The sequence below is a fragment of the Chiroxiphia lanceolata genome, chromosome 4, assembly GCF_009829145.1.
Source record: "Chiroxiphia lanceolata isolate bChiLan1 chromosome 4, bChiLan1.pri, whole genome shotgun sequence".
Lineage (NCBI taxonomy): Eukaryota > Metazoa > Chordata > Aves > Passeriformes > Pipridae > Chiroxiphia > Chiroxiphia lanceolata.
In genome coordinates this window covers 19712726-19729832 of record NC_045640.1, presented here as the reverse complement: position 1 = coordinate 19729832, position 17107 = coordinate 19712726, and the positions used below count along the sequence as shown (strand labels likewise).

The following is a 17107-nucleotide window of genomic DNA, read 5'->3' as shown; positions in this document are numbered from 1 at the left end:
AATGCAACACGTACCTTTGCAGAACTCCTGAGAGCGGGAGATACGTTCCCCTCGCACAAATGCTTATTGTTAAAAAGAGTTTAATTAACAAAGCATCTACACAACACAGTTGCAATTACTTAAAGAAATAAACTTCATCTTCTTCCTTAGTCAAATTCTGAATATACAGCACAGGAGAGAAGTACCAAAATCCCCATTCTTCAGAGACAGAGCTAAAGCACTGAGTCACCCTTGAGATGCACAGGGTAAACTCTGATCTGATGCTCAGTGTAGTACCTTTCTAAATCACACACCAGCTTTCCCTAGCCTCCTCCATCTGAAATAAAGTTAATAATGTCACTGCAATCAACTTGTGAACACATATAACGCTACCCTTAGCAATACGAACCTTCCAAAGAGATGATGTAAAGTAAATTTTGTAGATCTTTCATTATTCTTTCAATATACATTAGAGGGAGAGGTAGAACAGGAGGACACTGCATCTTGATATTCACTTTGTCCTATTTTTAGCTGTTTCTAATTAAATTCAGCTATTTTTCCTCAGTAATGTTATCGCGACAGATGACTGATGGTTACGCATCCTAGCTATGGTGTCAATGATCAGCACTTTCTCTACCATCTCAAAATCATTTCAAAGATCCCATAAATATTCACCTCCCTAGTTAAACAGCAACAGCCAAAGAAGTTAGAAATTAAAAATGATTAGGAATAGAATAGGAAATGGAAACATCACCATGTCATGGCATTATTCTGCCACACCCCCACAATTCAGAAAACTTGAAGCAGTGGAAAAAAGTTATCTCAAGATAAAAAACATACCACAATAGTCAGTATGGATAATCAATAGTTTTCATATGCAATTGGATAAAACCTCAGCCTTCAGTAAGAGTGAGAGCATGAGAGAAAAGTGACAAACTGATGCAATGACATAAGAGACTAATAAAAGGTATGCAAAATGTGAAAAGGAGATGGTTATTCTCTCTGTCTCATAAACACAGGAAATGGGAAATATTTCTACTATCTGAAAATTTAATTTTAGAATTTTTTTTTCTCCTTGCTCTAAAAGTACTGTTAAAACTAAGCTGTGAAACATATTGCTAGAGTATATTGTGGAGGCTGAAAGCAGAAGTGGACTTAAAAGATTAAACAGAAGTCTGCTACAAAACTCCATTAAGTATAATGACCTATTTTACAACCTTGTTCTCAGGAAAACCTAAACCATGTTCTACCAGCAGCAAAAATATATCAGGAGGAAAAAACCCCAAACCAGTCTATATTTACCCTGCCTTGCATATTCTTTCCTTATTCACCCATTACTGATGACTAGCAGGTACAGTCCAGCATGTATACTGCTATGAACCAAAGCAGCAACTGTATCCAGGATGTCAGATTTTCAGTCACACTACAAAACTCAGATATACAAACTAGACACAAAAATTGAAAAAAAAAAAAAAAAAGTATCACATGCATTTTATTTAATGGTTTATCTGGTTCACTCTTCCCATATGTTCATAAACTGATGTAGAGATGTGTACTGACAACACAACCTGAAGGACAGAAACTATCCTCAACTGCTACAGAGAATAAAAGACTAAGAGGTTTTTTAATTTTTCTGATGTTAAGACAGATGAAAGTGCAAGAAACACATTACATGTATGGTTTTGTACTAAATGACAGACATTGCACAAGCTGTGATTGCTGCTATTTCAAACTTTCATATTTGACTGGCATATTGAAAAAAGAGCCAGTTCAGACATCACAAGGTTACCTGTCAGAGATGACACAGACCGCAACACTTTTCTTGCGTAGGTTTTCACTGGCTTTCACTGTTATGGAATTTCTTTTTACACTGAGTATTTCTGTTTCTCCTTTCTTTACATCTTGAAAAATATGCAGATTGATGGATAACAAAAATGTACACGGGAGGAAATTAAAAATGTATCATAGTTCTATTCCTACAGTGGTTATTAGACAAGATAAATATACATCATATGAAATCCTAATTACAAGTTATGTACCATTATACCTGAATGCTCACCAAGTTTCTTTCCTTTCCTGGTTTGCTTTTTTTTTTATTTTTTTTATTTTACTATCCAAGACTAACTGCTGTTTCAGGTGTCCTCTATGGGGATTCTGGACATACAGTCAAGTTGCTGTTTCATTCACATCAGTTCAAACTGTATTCTGTAAGTATTCTCTAAGACCCTGCACTGGAAATACGAGTGCAAGCATTAGTCACACTGTAACCACTTGCTGTTGGAGTAAGTTATACTTGTCCTAATAATTCTTTTCCCAGTCCCATATTTTCTCCAACCACTAGTTAGTATTCTATTATTTCATGTATTTTGTCTTCTGATGCTTTGCATCAATTAATTTCACTTCCACATTTTGCACTGTAGGCATAGCTTTTTTCCCACATCACATTCCAAATAATTCCTCTTTTCAATTCCATACTTTTCATTTAGCAAGTCCCAGTTTGACATTTAAATCTCCTTTCCCCATTCACAGAAATGGAAGTGAACATACTCTTTTTCTTTTTACCTCTTTGTTGTCCTTTCAAGTAACTACAGAAGCGAGTAAGTGCACTAACATTAATCTTGTAAGTACGGCAGCTAGTTTTACTCAAACTTTTAATATTTTCAGGTTGGGTAAACACATGGCAAAATGTAAATTTCAAATGTTTTCGGACAATAACAATGTCAAATCCTATTTGGAATTCCTATCTCAGATACAACATGTACTACAATATAATTTTCTATGGCTGCAGGAGGATGAATTTTCACTGTTTCCATCATCTACAAAGGAGCACAGAGAAATCTAGCAGTAGTTATATGCCTCTACTAAAAATACCAAACTTATTTTCCAGAGATAACTATTTTGGCTGATTTTTTTTGTTGAATAGTTCTATGTGTCAAGTCAGCTTTGAATGGAAAAATGAGTAAATGAAAATTAAGCAAAACAGTTTTGTTATCTGCAAGAAAAAAAAATTATGGAAAAAAAACCCTCTATAAAAATCACATGCTATCCCACCCTCAACTCTGACTGCAGATCTGTGGTCACTGAACAGCTCTAGCATCCTCCTGCCTGGAATATGAACTTTAGATTTTCCAGTACTGGTCTTCAGCCAACAACATCCTTCTTACAGTCCCTGAAAAAAGTCCATTCACCTTTACTTACCGAGCAGAGAAGCCTTGAAAAAATATTTCCACAACATTCAAACAGAGACAAACTTCAGCAATTAGAAATTCTACTTGGCTTACAGACTGACACGTTTTGGCATCTAGTAGGAATAGCATGGATCTTTTTTGTAAATAATGCTCTCCAGAGAAGCAAAAGGCAAAAGGGAGTTGTCAAATTTGACTACAGCGGGAACAACAGCTGAGCAGAAAGTGAGTGTATTGGAGAGGCCAACATGGGGGGAGTAGCAGAAACAGTGAGGACTAAGAATGGGAAGACATAAGTGAAATAAATGGACCTGAGAACTCTACGGGCAACGGGGTACCAGAAAAGCCTGTGGCAAGGCAAAACATTCAGCTTTAACACCAGAATATACAAAGACTGGTAAAAATACACTACAGTTACTGTTTTCTGTGTCGACTTTTTCATGACAGAAGTTTTCCTGGTGTCTTAACATTGAAAAGTAAAGCAAATACTTGCCTTACCCTGAAGAATGCAAAAATATATTATACAAAAACAGGCTGCCCAGAGAGCTGGTAGATGCCCCATCCCTCGAAACATTCAAGGTCCAGTTCGACAGGCCTCTGAGCAACCTGATCTAACTGAAGATGTCCTTGTTCACCACGGGGAATTTGGACTAGATGACCTTTAAAGGTTCCATTCAAAACAAACTATGCTATGATTCTATTTTACAGTTATAGCAGATATCCATGTGTTGAGATCTATTTTCTTTCTACTCATACTTTCATGAGTATGAAGAGATCAAGTGGTGCTTAACTGCCCAGTAGGCAACTAAACACCACTCAGATGCTTATCTCCCCCTGCCATCACAGAAGTGAAGAGAAAAGCATGAATAAAGAACAAGAAAAGTTGTAGGTTGAGATAATAAAATTGTTTAACAAACAGAAGAGAAGTGGAAGAAGAGAGAAACAATAAGCTAAACACTCGCCACGTCCCATGAACAGACTGATAACTAGCCAGTTCCCAAGCAAAAGCTGGGTAACCTCTCTTAAACCTCCCTCCTCTCCAGTTTATTGCTGAGCATGACATTATAAGGCAAGGAATATCTCTTAGTTATTATGGATCATCTGCCTGGTTGTGTCCCCTCCCAATATCTTGTACACCCCTCAGTCACTGTGGGGGGAAGGACACCGGGCGGAATGAGAAAGAGAAAAGGCCTTGACGCTGTGCAAACACATTCAGCAAGAGCTAAAATATCAGTGTGTTATCAACACTGTTCTGGTCACAAAGAACACAGCATCATAACAGCTGCTATGAAGAAAATTAACTCTATCCCAGCCAAACCCAGTAGAATGAGAAAAAAACATGGATGCTTTCTGCATGGGCAGAAAGTTTCCTGTTCATTGGAAAAGTTTCACCCCCAAACATCTGACTGCCAGATCATTTCCAACTGGACATACACACTTGCTGGTGCTTTTAACTATCTACCAAAGGCCTAACATCATTCCCGAACAGCAAAATCAATTCTCTATTAGTCCTGTTATATCATAGCATGCCACAGTATTTGCTGCAGAACATATTAGAAGAACTCTTTAATAAGCTACAAGAGACGACTGTAATACCTCAGTATGGATTTTGGAAACCATCTCCAGACAAGTGTCACAAGGAAACTTCCCTGGAAGGAAGTTACCCCATAGTGCTCAGTTCAATGGTTTCAGTTCCGTCTCCTGTAGCGCAGATGTCTCAACACTGTCACAAATAAGATAGGGCAATCACTAAACTAGGGCAGTATAAGACCCAGAGACTCACTGAGTAGTAAGTCCCACTTGCCTTAAACAAAGCTGTTGAATAAACAGATTTTGAGTCAAACACAGAGTGCTGTGCGCAGGCTTGCCAGGGGCTTGAGATGATTAGGATTAAATTAAATACAGAATAGTGACTAAGGGAAGTTTTTACTTCCCCGGAGGAAATCTGAGGGAAACAATGCTTCAAACAGGAGTTTAATGAAAAGAATTTCAGACTTTTACATAGTTTCTAGAGACATTTCAGAATACACTATGCAATTCAGAAAGAATGATCGTAAGAAAATACGACCTCTGCTCTCCAGCAACATGAAGTGACAATGAAGTTTGGTGGGAGGTTCAAGTTAAGTTCCAACCCTCATTATAACAGGGCCTATTACTTTTTACTGTAAGAAACAAAAATACTTTTCAAAGAATTAATTTCGAGTTGTTTTGTGATCAGTTACCAGAAACCTACTAAACTACAAACTCACCAGTATGAGATCTCAATGTTTACTTGGTCTACTGAAGTTATCTAAGATCTAGGAAAGTGAAATACTGAGATTTTCATTTAAAGTTTGAGGATTAATATACAAGTATTCCTTTTCAGTTGCTAACAGAGATGTCTTCTGAGAAAAGCTGAAAGAGACAGATGCAAGTAGCACTCTGGGACTCTGTTTTCTCTTTTTCTTTTAATTCTCTATCCTCTGCCCATTTCCAGCTTCAGTTTGCTTACCAAAGACAAATCAGTGAAGCACTGAAGAAGCACTGAAGGAAGTTCATACTCATGGACATAAAATACGCTTAAAATTATCCAAGCCAACATATGCAACAGTGCCCATGTACAAGACACACTGAATAGTTCTCAGGAGCAATCCCTTAATTTACCATTTGTTAGGAATGCTTCATTCAGATTAAACAGCACACTACAACTGACATGGTAAGACTCAGCTACCCCACATCAGACTTGATTTAGTTCTGCAGATTTCTACATTTAGGATAACGTGTTACACTAACAAAAGCAAAGCAGCAGATGTACATCTTAAAATACAGGATTTTTCTGTTAATGAAAGTATATTTTCTGGTGCACAGATTTCGGCGAAGACAAAATGCAAATACTGAAAATATTTCTGTGCATTCACCTAAAACCATAGTCTATTACAAACATTTTAGAGCACAACTCCCAAGGGAAAAGATCATCTGTCAGTAGGAAACATTATCCCATGTGGTGGTTTCATGGACCCAAAGAGAATTCCTATATATTCAAAAAATTGACCATATATGATCCAGCATGAGCTGGCACATAAGACCACCATAAAATTTCGTACAGTGGTTTTGATTTACATTGCTTTTAATATGTTTGCTGTTGGAAATAACTGATGCATTTGATTTCTATAAGTGCACCCTATTCCGCAGCAATATCCCTTAGCTTTTAAATGAAGCTGAAAATAGTGCACTGCTATGAATTGCCAATGGTAAAAATGTACAGCTTAAAAAAAATGATGTCCTACAGATTTAACATGATTAAAAAAAAAATCAAAGCACCTAAAGGAAACAATTTCTAAGAGATTAATGCAAAAGACATATAATTGTATATATGAATTCAGTCAACATGGAAGTAAACACAAGCAATTACTTACGCTCAAACAGAACATTTCACATTTATCTTTTCCATGGATGAAGATATTAAATAAATGAACCATACAATGGCTAAAACAAAGCCTTCAGAAGGAAAATTTTATCTTCTCCAAACCAAAAATGCGTTCAATATCCACAAGTCTGATCATTATGGGAAACAGAAGCAGTTTTACTACCAGTAACATTCAGCGCTAAACAAACACCACTCTGGAAACACAAACCAAAAGAACTAAAATAAACAAGTTTATATTGCCAAAAGAAAGGACAGGTGATGAAGTAGTTCTTCTCTCAGCCACTTTATACTCCATAGCCTACAATTCCACACAACCTTCATTCTTCTCAAAGTTCTGAGCACATTTACTTTTCTCAGGCTACCCCCACTCCATATCCCACAAGATTTTGGGGTTTTTTGCCCTCCACTGATTTTTGTAGGTTGTTGTAACTTAATACCATATGTAACGACCCAGTCTACCCTCTGTCCCTAATTACTGTGGCTTTATCTGTGTAGTATCATAGAGTAAGCTGTTTTTAAATCCCTAGACTACTCATATCCTAAACATTTTATGGTCTTGTTCTTTCTACGTGATCACACACCTGAGCTACAGAAACTGCTGAAGAAATGACACCTGTCTCCTCTGTTGTTCCCTGGAGACACAACTGTGTTCATAAGCACGGTCCTTCGATGCTGATGAAGTCACCAAACAGACTGACAGTTTCCAGCTCACCCATCACCCGCAGGCTGGTTCATCCCTCAGGACAAACACAACCACTGAGTCACGTGCAGCCACCAAATCGCTCTCACTTTTGCCTGCCAGCAGCACTTAGGCCCTGATTCTCATTAGGGTGCCTATCGTAATAAATATCGCCATAAAGACTTCATCCTGAAGATTAGGAGTTGAACTAAAAGTTAACTCATTTTTAAAAATAAATACAGTTTTCGTATTCACATACAAAGAACCAACCTCAACCAATCTGCTTTGAAATATACTGACCCAATGTACCCTCTTTCTTATTCATCCTACAAAAGGAGATAAAATTCATTAAAATCTCACCGATCAAGAATGTCTAAGGGATATGAACAATGTTAGCATTTCTCCTACTCCTAAAGTCCCTTCCTCCTCTGTAAAGAGCAAATGATGGGTGGTCCAACTGCACTGTGACTCTTTGGAAGTAGGGGGCACAGCAGCCCCTGAAATCACAAAACCAGAAAGTTTTTGATCAATACACAAAACATTTTCCCTCTTCAACGAAAAGAAACACCAAAAAAGACCCACCTGCTCCAGGGTGAATGCCAGCAACCATGCACTATGATATCTTTGTACTGCATTATCCTGTACTGCTCCCGACTACACCTAAAGAATTTAAGTCCTCCAACACAGGGAACATATTATGTGTTTGAAACAAGTCTTCTGCTCTACAGCACTGTATACAATTTTGGCACTATATCAAAAAATACTGACAAAAATACAACAGAAAAAGCTCTGCTTCATTTAGTCACGCCCTCTCACTGCAAGTCACTGGTTCATTTAGAAACTCCCTCTCCCTTTTCTGATCCGCTTTTATCCTCCCACGTTGCTTTCATTACTGTCCTCTCTCTTTTCCAATCCCCATAAAAATCAGAGAACCATAACTGAAATTTAAATACAGCTTGCTCCATATCAGTAAACAGGCTCACTTCCAAAAAAACTTAGAGAAAGTAAAAAAAATTCACTTCTTCATAGCAGTCTGCCTACATTTGGAAAAAAACTTCATGCAGTCATCACTATGCCTGTATAAGACTCTAAACGTCAAGTCTGGTCCAAACAGGACATAATTTTAATCCAGACAGAATTCACACAGCTCTGCCACACTGAGGCAAGAAAGTCAGTAATGACAGCTTATTTAATGAGGAAGTACCTAAACATACATCTGGAGGCGTGTTTTCCCTGCCTTTGCTTTCAGTTGTAGGCACCTGCAGCAAGATGCTAGTAGTCCTATCAACTCAAAGGATACCATTAAAGTGTTGGAATGGTATAGAATGTGAGAAACAACAACAACAAAAAAGATTACTCCATTTATAAATATTCTTTCATATACACATGCTATTATTTCTTTTTTATTAACTTCCCAATAACATTGGCTCAAATGTTCAGTGGAAACTGCAGATTTACACACACTTACCTTAGCAACTGAAAGAGTTATCAGCTTGAAAAGTCAGCATACCAACAGAATCTCAGTCCCTAAAACACAATATAATTTGGCTCAGCTATTGCAACTACATAGGGAATGCACTCATTAGTTTTACCTTCATCCCCTCCCCCAAAAAATGAGGGGATAATTGGAAAAAGGAAAGCACCTGCACACAGTTCACAAAATTGACTACTAAAGTAATGGTGATACATAAAACCCGCCTCAAGCATGCTGTGCTTGCACTCCCAACATCTCACAGTCACAGCTTTCACTGACAACTACTTTGCTCAGCTTAGGATTATTGGGATTCTTCTTGTCCATCTAATACAGCAAATTTTCCCCTGGATCTCATCTTGCACATCACCTTTGAATACATATTTCTCAAGCAAACGTGACTTTTACTTCCTAAGAAAGTGATTCTATATCCGCTACTAACCCATAATTCCAGCATCAGTGAGCCCTTAAAAAAAAAGCGGCTGCCTTTTAAAATATTAAATATCTAAACATGGTAAGAACAGAGCTATTGAGTACTAAAGCAGTGCTGTTTACAGTTACTATCTGCCCATAATTACAAGTAAGATTTAGTCTGAAGAAATATTTTTTTTAGATGCACGAGGAAACAACTTTAATAAATGTATCAACTATCATCCCTGTTGCCCGATTACTTGAAAAAAGTCACAAATTAGATACAAGAGAAGATTTTTTCAACCACTTTCTTACTGACACAGGAGCCCTGCACTATACTATCGTACCTAAGGATTTGCTCAACCTTCATTTCAATGACTAAATGTCCACAGTGTTCAAAGAACAGTCTCCCCTCTGTATAGTGAATTAACTGAAAAATAAGTATTCATCTTCTGTGCAGAAGGCAACTTAAAAAATGAATAAAAAACAAGCTCAAAATCTTCAGGCTCATGGTTTTCTCTGAATTGCCATCATTCACTGTAATGCCAAAAATACATAACAGAAGGAGAAATTGTGAATGATTTTGCAAGGAAGTGGTGAAGAACCATACCGAACTTGCCAAGGCAGAAGATTCCAAAAAAGCCAGGCTAACCTCACTAACCATAAAGGTAAATATGTATTTCTTTGGAACACCTCTTAAAGTGATAACAGGTTCTTGACAGGGACAGTCTTTGGTCAGCTTCAAGATTTCTAACCACTGCTCTATTAAAGTAATAGGATAATCACTTTTCCATGTGCTTTCTCTTACTCCATACATTCATAAACAAAGGAGGTTCACCACCATAGTATCTGCTTTCTCTGAGCAGAAAAACAAGGAGAATAGACTAATCTGTCTCTAAGGGGCTTACTGTCCCTGCTGCAAGCTCCTCAACCAGCTTCCCCTGCATCACCCGCAGAGCTCAGACCTTCAGAGGGAGCTAATTCAGCCCATCAATCTGTCACACCACTAATAAACTGGGAAGCAGGAGACAGAGTGGTGTTGGTTGCAGAAAGCCGTTTGTTCACCTAAGCAAATTCAACTTTAACAGAAGTCAAAACAGACTACACAGAAAGAGCAGCTAAGCAAGCTGTAATTCTCACAGGAAAATAACTATAATGTAAGACAATATACAGAAGAATTCTGTAAGGAAAATGACTTGCAAAAACCAAGTCTTAGGCATAATTAAGAGATCCAGAAGACTAACATCCTTAGTCAAAGTTTAGCTTAGGAGAGTCATAAGACTCTCACTCCAAACGCAGTCAGAACAATGTAAAATGACAGTTAAATAAACTAACTTCTCTAAGGTTTAAGCAGACCAACTCTGACAAGTCTTGATGCGACACTTTAAGTCCCCACTGTCTCAAATGCCTTTCCCACCTCTTTGCTAGGTCTAGGCAAGCAAGTCGGACTGTGGCTTCACCGGCAACCACCAAGACAGGTCTTGCCTGCCACCCTCCCCCGGCAACACTGACCTACCCTCACACACCAAAATTCAGCACTTATCAGACCTTTCTACAGACAAATTCGAATTGTAAACCCACTGGGGGCCAGCACCACCAGAGTGCAAACAAAAGGCACACTCAGAGGAGATTGTGACCTCCCACTTCAGTAGCAGGGCACTATTAGAAACCTGGTGGACCCATAGCTTCAATTTAGACCCACTTCATTGTATTTTAAATAATGTAAATAAATAAATAAATGTCAACATTCCTTTCACTGGTCTTGTTTTAGGAACTATAAGATCTGTATTCTGAACACTAGTACATGCAGTGCTTAGTCCTCCAAAGCAAAAGTTTCAGGAGCCATTTTTAAGTATCTTTATTTTTACACTTCTAAAAAACACCTTTAAGAAATGGAGACAATTCCCTATCATCTCCTTCCTTCAGCAACTCAGTCATTTTGGTCAACTTTTTTTACAGAATTTTATTTATTTTTTTTTAACACAGTATTATGACAGACTGTACCTCTCCTTTAATTCCCCTTCTTCCTCCAACTTCTATACTGCGAGCCTTCAAAGCACAATATGGAAGCAGCTCCTTATATTCATCAAAAGGAAACTGCCAGAGTTCTATAAGCTTACTTCTATGAACTACTTCTCATCCACTGATTCTAGACTTGTAAAACAACTCAAAAATTGTATCAGTAGATAAGCAGAGAATAGGTTATCAGGTCCCAAGCAGGTTTCCATGCAAACAGTAATTTCCAAACAGGCAAATAAAATTAATCTCTTCAGTAGGTTAAAATGATGACCTAAAACCTGTGCATACATATACTTTTTAACAAAGCTCTGTGTGGCACCAACCTGTTTTACAAAATTATAGGGCTTCCTAGATATCAGATGTTTTCTTACTTCATCACTCAGGAATTATGTGGTTACACCAACATTAACTGGGCATAGTTGCAAAATGAGCTGCCAGTATCCTAGAATTAATCAATCTCAAGTATATTGTTTCGTAATTAAGCTTATGAATACATCATCCCATGAATATAAAAACAGCAGCAATAAACACGTCCCAGAAAAGAAGGAGAATTAGAAGGCTCTTTTTCAGCTTTCTAGGACAGCTAAATCAGTTCGAGGCCATTCTTCACTATTAATCTTTTCCAGTGTGGTTGTGCTGAAGGTCTCTAACTGGGAAGCATTTTATAAAAGCAAATTGTTCTTAAACTTCTACAGTCACATAACTAGACAGCAAAATTAGATGCTATTGGATCTGCAGTTTACAAAACTGTGTTTTAATAAAAACATAATAGTTTTGAAAGATTTAAAAGCTGTGGGGTTTTTGTCATTGTGGTTGAATTAATTCACAGTTCTTTCTATATTTCTAAGATACTAATTTATACTGCAGCTACAGCTCCTGTAATAATTAATAGAGCATTCCAACATAGGAAAGACAAATTCAGGTTCCCATTTAACAAATACTTGAAGGAGAAAGAAAAAAATAGGGTAAGTACAACAAGTATATTTCTGTTTAAATAATATAAGCTAGTAGTTTCTTTTAATTATTGCTATTTTCAATTCCAAAACTTAAATATTTAGAAACAATTTGTTAGAGAAATATAATCTCCACAATGCTTATCATCAAATATGATAATACTTTCAATAACTGTTATGGTAAGTAGGTCAATGATCCCTGAACAAGATAACTAAATGGACACTCCAAAATTAAACTTTTACTCCTCCTTATCACAGTACATTTACAATAACCATATGAAAAGATTAGATTACATGGCTGGAATGTTAGCAGGCTAACACCTTATCATCCTTTCTTCTGGTATTATAATATTACAGTTCTCTTACATAGTTACACATGCTCCTGTTGTGCCCCAACGGCTTTTATGCAGCATTTTTCATAAGAAAAAATCTGAAAAGCACAAATGCAAAGCAGTTATTATTGTCCATTTTTCTAAATGGGAATTGTGTGAATCATACTTAATTCAAGTAGGCTTGCTTTTCAGGTTTGTCAAGTTTGAACTCCACACAGATGCAAATTACTGGTAAAACTTCTCCCTGCATCTTAATGAGGTACACTCTAAACCATGAAGCCAACTTGAAAACAAGAATGTTTTTGAGACAAATTTTACTTGACTTAGGTGTTCTAAGTGTTCAAGGAACTAGCATTTTAAGAGAAAATTTGACCCAACAGCACTTAACTTCTGCACAATCTTGAACCTGTGACTGCTACCACTCCAGCTTCCCAGAATAACGCCTGTGCTGGCACAAATTTTTTGCAAGGATTTTGCAGCACGAGAAGCTGCCTAAGCAGTGCTGCGAAGGCTCCCAACTGCTGAGCTCTGAACCCAACCTCTTTTCAAAACATTGCCTCATCCTTCCAAGAACGGTCAGGCCAGAAGGGAAAGCAAATTGTCAAAACTGTTGTGAAGTATTAAACAACCAAATCTGTCACTTCAGTTAGCAGATACCACCATTTCAAGTGTATCTTTACCGGCTTAAAAATGATTGCCAACACAGGACTACCAAGTATGCTGCAGTATGTGGAACACGCTGATCAGCAGGGAGATTTCTTTCACAGAATTCCTGCCTATTGCTGCTTCAAATAGGGCAGACTGAGCTCTCAAAAAAAAAAAAAAGGGGGGAAAAAATTATTGACAAATGCGATCATTAAGGTTCAACAATCAGATGGATAACCTGAAGTATGGAATGAACATATGCAGATGCCCATGCAGCCAAGATAAATGAACAAAAAAAGTCTCATCCTGAAGAAAATCAGGAGATGACTTATATTAGAAGTTACTGGTTAAAATTCAGCATTTTAGAGAGATGGTATCTTTTCTTCCAAGGCATTAATGCATTCTGGAAAATATGGCACATTAATGTGTCCACAGAGCAGCTTAGTGCTGTAACAACTAATATTCCTTCATTGCTTTAATTTTGCCATTCACTAAAAAATGAAGCTTATACCAGAAGACTGATTAGCCATCCTTGAAAAATCTTTGGAACCCATAAATCAGTTCTAACTAAGTTTAAAAAGAAGAAAAGAGCTTTTAAAGATAATTAAGTTGCTATGAGTTTTATGAAAACTGGAAGCTGGATAAACATTTCCAAAATACCAATGTCATCAAAAAAGACAAGCAGAACTTGGAAATCATATACTGTTTCACAGTTGGTCACTTTGCATATGCCATTTGGATAGACAGTAAGCACATGCCTTAGCTCTACTACAGCTACACTTTGCCCACTAGGGATGAAGGAGCTTGTGGTATTGTCCTGTAAACTCTCCTCCCCATACAAGGCTCAAATGCACAGGAAACACAAGTTCTTTAGTCCTGCTGTTTACAGAACAACGTAGAGGCCAAAAAACCCCAACCCTGTTACATGACAATAACATATATAAAATGCAGTCTAAACAAATGAAGAAAGTTCAGGATGCCAATTTTAAACTGCCTCAATTATCTTATATGGTTATGGGAAAGATTGGTTATTGTCAAGACAGTATTTATATCGAACACAATACCAGCATTTCACCTTACAAGTTTTTGAACTTGTTATTTACATGCTGCTCACCCAGGTATAAGAAATAGAGAAATCAACTGTTTGCTCTACAGTCGGATTGTAAGCAGAGGGGCTCCAGAATCTCTAGTGGCAATAATACATTATGAAATGCAACTTAACTGTTGAGTTATGCACAATTTTAGGGCCCCTGCCTTAAATGGACTTTTAAACAAAAAAAAGCCCATGAGTTGCATACTGAATTTATTTATAACTATAACTCTCTTGGAACAGGTATCAAGTTATATTATATTTACTAGCCTGAAGAAAGCCTAATAAAACATTCTGGCAATTTAAAGATAAATACCAGAAAAGTATAACACTGGGTAAATTTTTTTTAATTTAGTTAGCTACCCTACTTGCTATGATGGTGTCTAGCTTTTTAAAAAGATGGTATTGTTATGGGGCAGAGGAAGAACTGCTAGACCATCTGTATGACAAGAAGGGTAGTGGGAGAAGGGAAATGTGAGCAGTAGGTTTGGAAGCCTGAGGTATTTTTCACTTCTGTTTTGTATTTTTCCATATACACAGGAAACTCCCTTGGGGGGAGAAAGAACAACTTCCCTACAGCTAAATACAAGAACACGTGTAAAACAGAAAAGCCACTCAATGTTTCCATACCTCAACAAATAAGAATGTAAAGAATCAGACAAAAACATCAACACTGAGAGAGTAAAATGTATTTTTCCCATCTCCAAAATTTCTTTCAGACAATGTCTTTGCAGTAGTAGTAAATTCAAGAGAAGAATCCCTCTACACACATATACAGAGACTGTCATGTACCTTCACATTTAGAGAGTCCATTCTGTTCCCTAACCCCAGAGTACCATCCATCCGTTCCTCTCCACTCCCTTTTGCTGTTCCAAAGTGAAGCAAAGATGAAGAAGGAGAGAGTTAAGACAGTCCACCCAGAGGTGCAGGGCCTTCCACTCCCACTGCTACTGGATGCAAGAGTTATTCTTTTTCAGGCCAAGACTCCAGCAATTCATTTCTCCAAGAGCAGCATTAAGAAGAGTAAGAGCTGAAGAAGAGTAAGACCCATACAAGCCTAAATGGTACTTCCCCTGAACATTCTCCTGTCTGTGACTATTTTCAGTTCAAAGGACTTTTGAGCCCAATGTTGATATCAGGAATGAACACAACTTTTATTAATAACTGGACCTCAGATGGTCCAAGCTCACTGTAGACAGTACAGGACACATACTAAGTGCTTTGGGCCCCAGTGGGGCAGAGAAGAGACCAAAGGAGAGCTCTGTTACACAACAGGACAACACCAGATGTGCAAGGAAACCTCAAGGCAACTTGGCATCATCAATCATTATGGCATCATCGATCAGCCTCAAAAGGTCACCCAACCCCAGAACTAAAATTCAGTTTTGACACATCAGCAAACCCAGTTTCATACTGGAGTGGTACTGGAAAAGCCTGCAAATCACAAGGCTCAGGAGTCACAGAGGCTCAGAGCACTGCGAAAGAACACCGCAGCTGTCTGAAAGGATGCACAGAAACCAGCTGTCAAGTGTGACATGATAAAACAAATGCTTATTAATAAAGTTAACCACAAACATTAAGAGAAAGCATAATGAATCTCTACTAGTAATTCTTTTTTTTTGGGGGGGGGAGGAGCAGGAAGAGGGCAGTGCTGTTGAGTTTATCTGGTTCGAGTTTTTTTTTTTTTTAAGAAGGAAAGGATTTTCCAGTTTTCCCCCAGAGACTGGCAACTACAAAGCACAATGTCCTCCAGGAAATAAATCTTTGTTAACTACACAAACAATGCTGTGATAGATATCCAACAACTTTTCAACTGTGCTACTTTCAGCAGTTACAAGACCTAGTCAACCATGCCAGCAAACGTGTAGTATAGTCAACATCAGCCCAGCACTCTTCCCAAAACACAAGGAGCATAGAGAAGTCCTCAGAGCTCCAGTTCCCCTGACTGGTTTTGTAACGAAGCCTAACAGAGCCCATCTTTTCAGGTATACTAGAGCCCTGTTAAAAGGGCTCCCTGGGCCTGCATGTCACCCAGCAGTTTGCAAGCAGTATGAGCGACAGGTGAATACAGGTTACTTACAAGAACGACACTGTGCCAAGACCTAGGGCACTTTGAACTCAGAGTCCTCAAGAAGATGCTTCTAACAGCTACAATTAGCTACAGACACTGCAGAAAACAGACAGAATAAGCAATGAAAAGGAATGAGACAAACTCAACAAGTGGGCAATGCAATAAACGGCCTCAGGCAGAAGAAAACGTAGTGGATTCCATTACAGATTATTTGGCAAAGGAGAAGCTGATAAATGACTCAACTCTTAGGAGAACAGCATGAAGCTGCTTTTGGCTTCCAAGAAAGAAATTAAGAAAGCAGCTGAAAAAAAGGAAGAGGCCACAGACTGAAGGAGCAATGATGATCTAGGACAATCCTTAAGTGTTTGCTTCCTGTTTCTCCCAACTATGGTCCAGTGTTGCAAGACTGATAGCTTGAAGGTTCCTTTTACCAAAGGAGAAAGGTTGGACACATCAGCTTCACAGGTTGGAACCATTATTCAACTCTGATATGTCCAAAGGACATGTCTATTTGACTTTTTAAATTTTGTTGCTAAAAGAAGTGGGGAGGATGCTTTAGACAAAGGGCTGCATGTGCAGTTTAATCAGCAAGAGCAAACTGAGGCTCACTGTTGAAAAAAAAGTGCGCTATTGTTACACATAAAATTCCCAAATATCTTAATATTAAGCTTTCAAATACACATTTTTTGTGAAGCAACAGAAGCAGGCAAGATCATGATGTGTATCACAAAACCTACAAACTAATAAAGATGCCTTTATGATGAGAATAAAAAATGTAGAAGAGAACTATTTCAATCAAAGTGGTATTTTTTAACCTATATTAAAACACCCCGGGTACAATACTATTTCTCCAAGGTTCTGAAAAG

The 17107-nt window shown here is 37.8% G+C and overlaps 1 protein-coding gene across 5 annotated transcripts in view; it reads right to left on the bottom strand.

Moving 5' to 3' along the window:
* RBPJ (recombination signal binding protein for immunoglobulin kappa J region) overlaps nt 1–17107 on the bottom strand; it is a 149286-nt gene that overhangs the window by 29421 nt on the left and 102758 nt on the right. Inside the window, exon 1 of one of the 5 annotated variants that reach the window (XM_032686791.1) lies at nt 8718–9653. The exons of the other annotated variants lie outside the window; for them this stretch is intronic. The gene's annotated coding sequence lies outside the window, so the exon portion shown is untranslated. Of the gene's footprint in view, nt 1–8717; nt 9654–17107 lie in introns of those variants that run through there. 5 annotated transcript variants of the gene reach the window in all.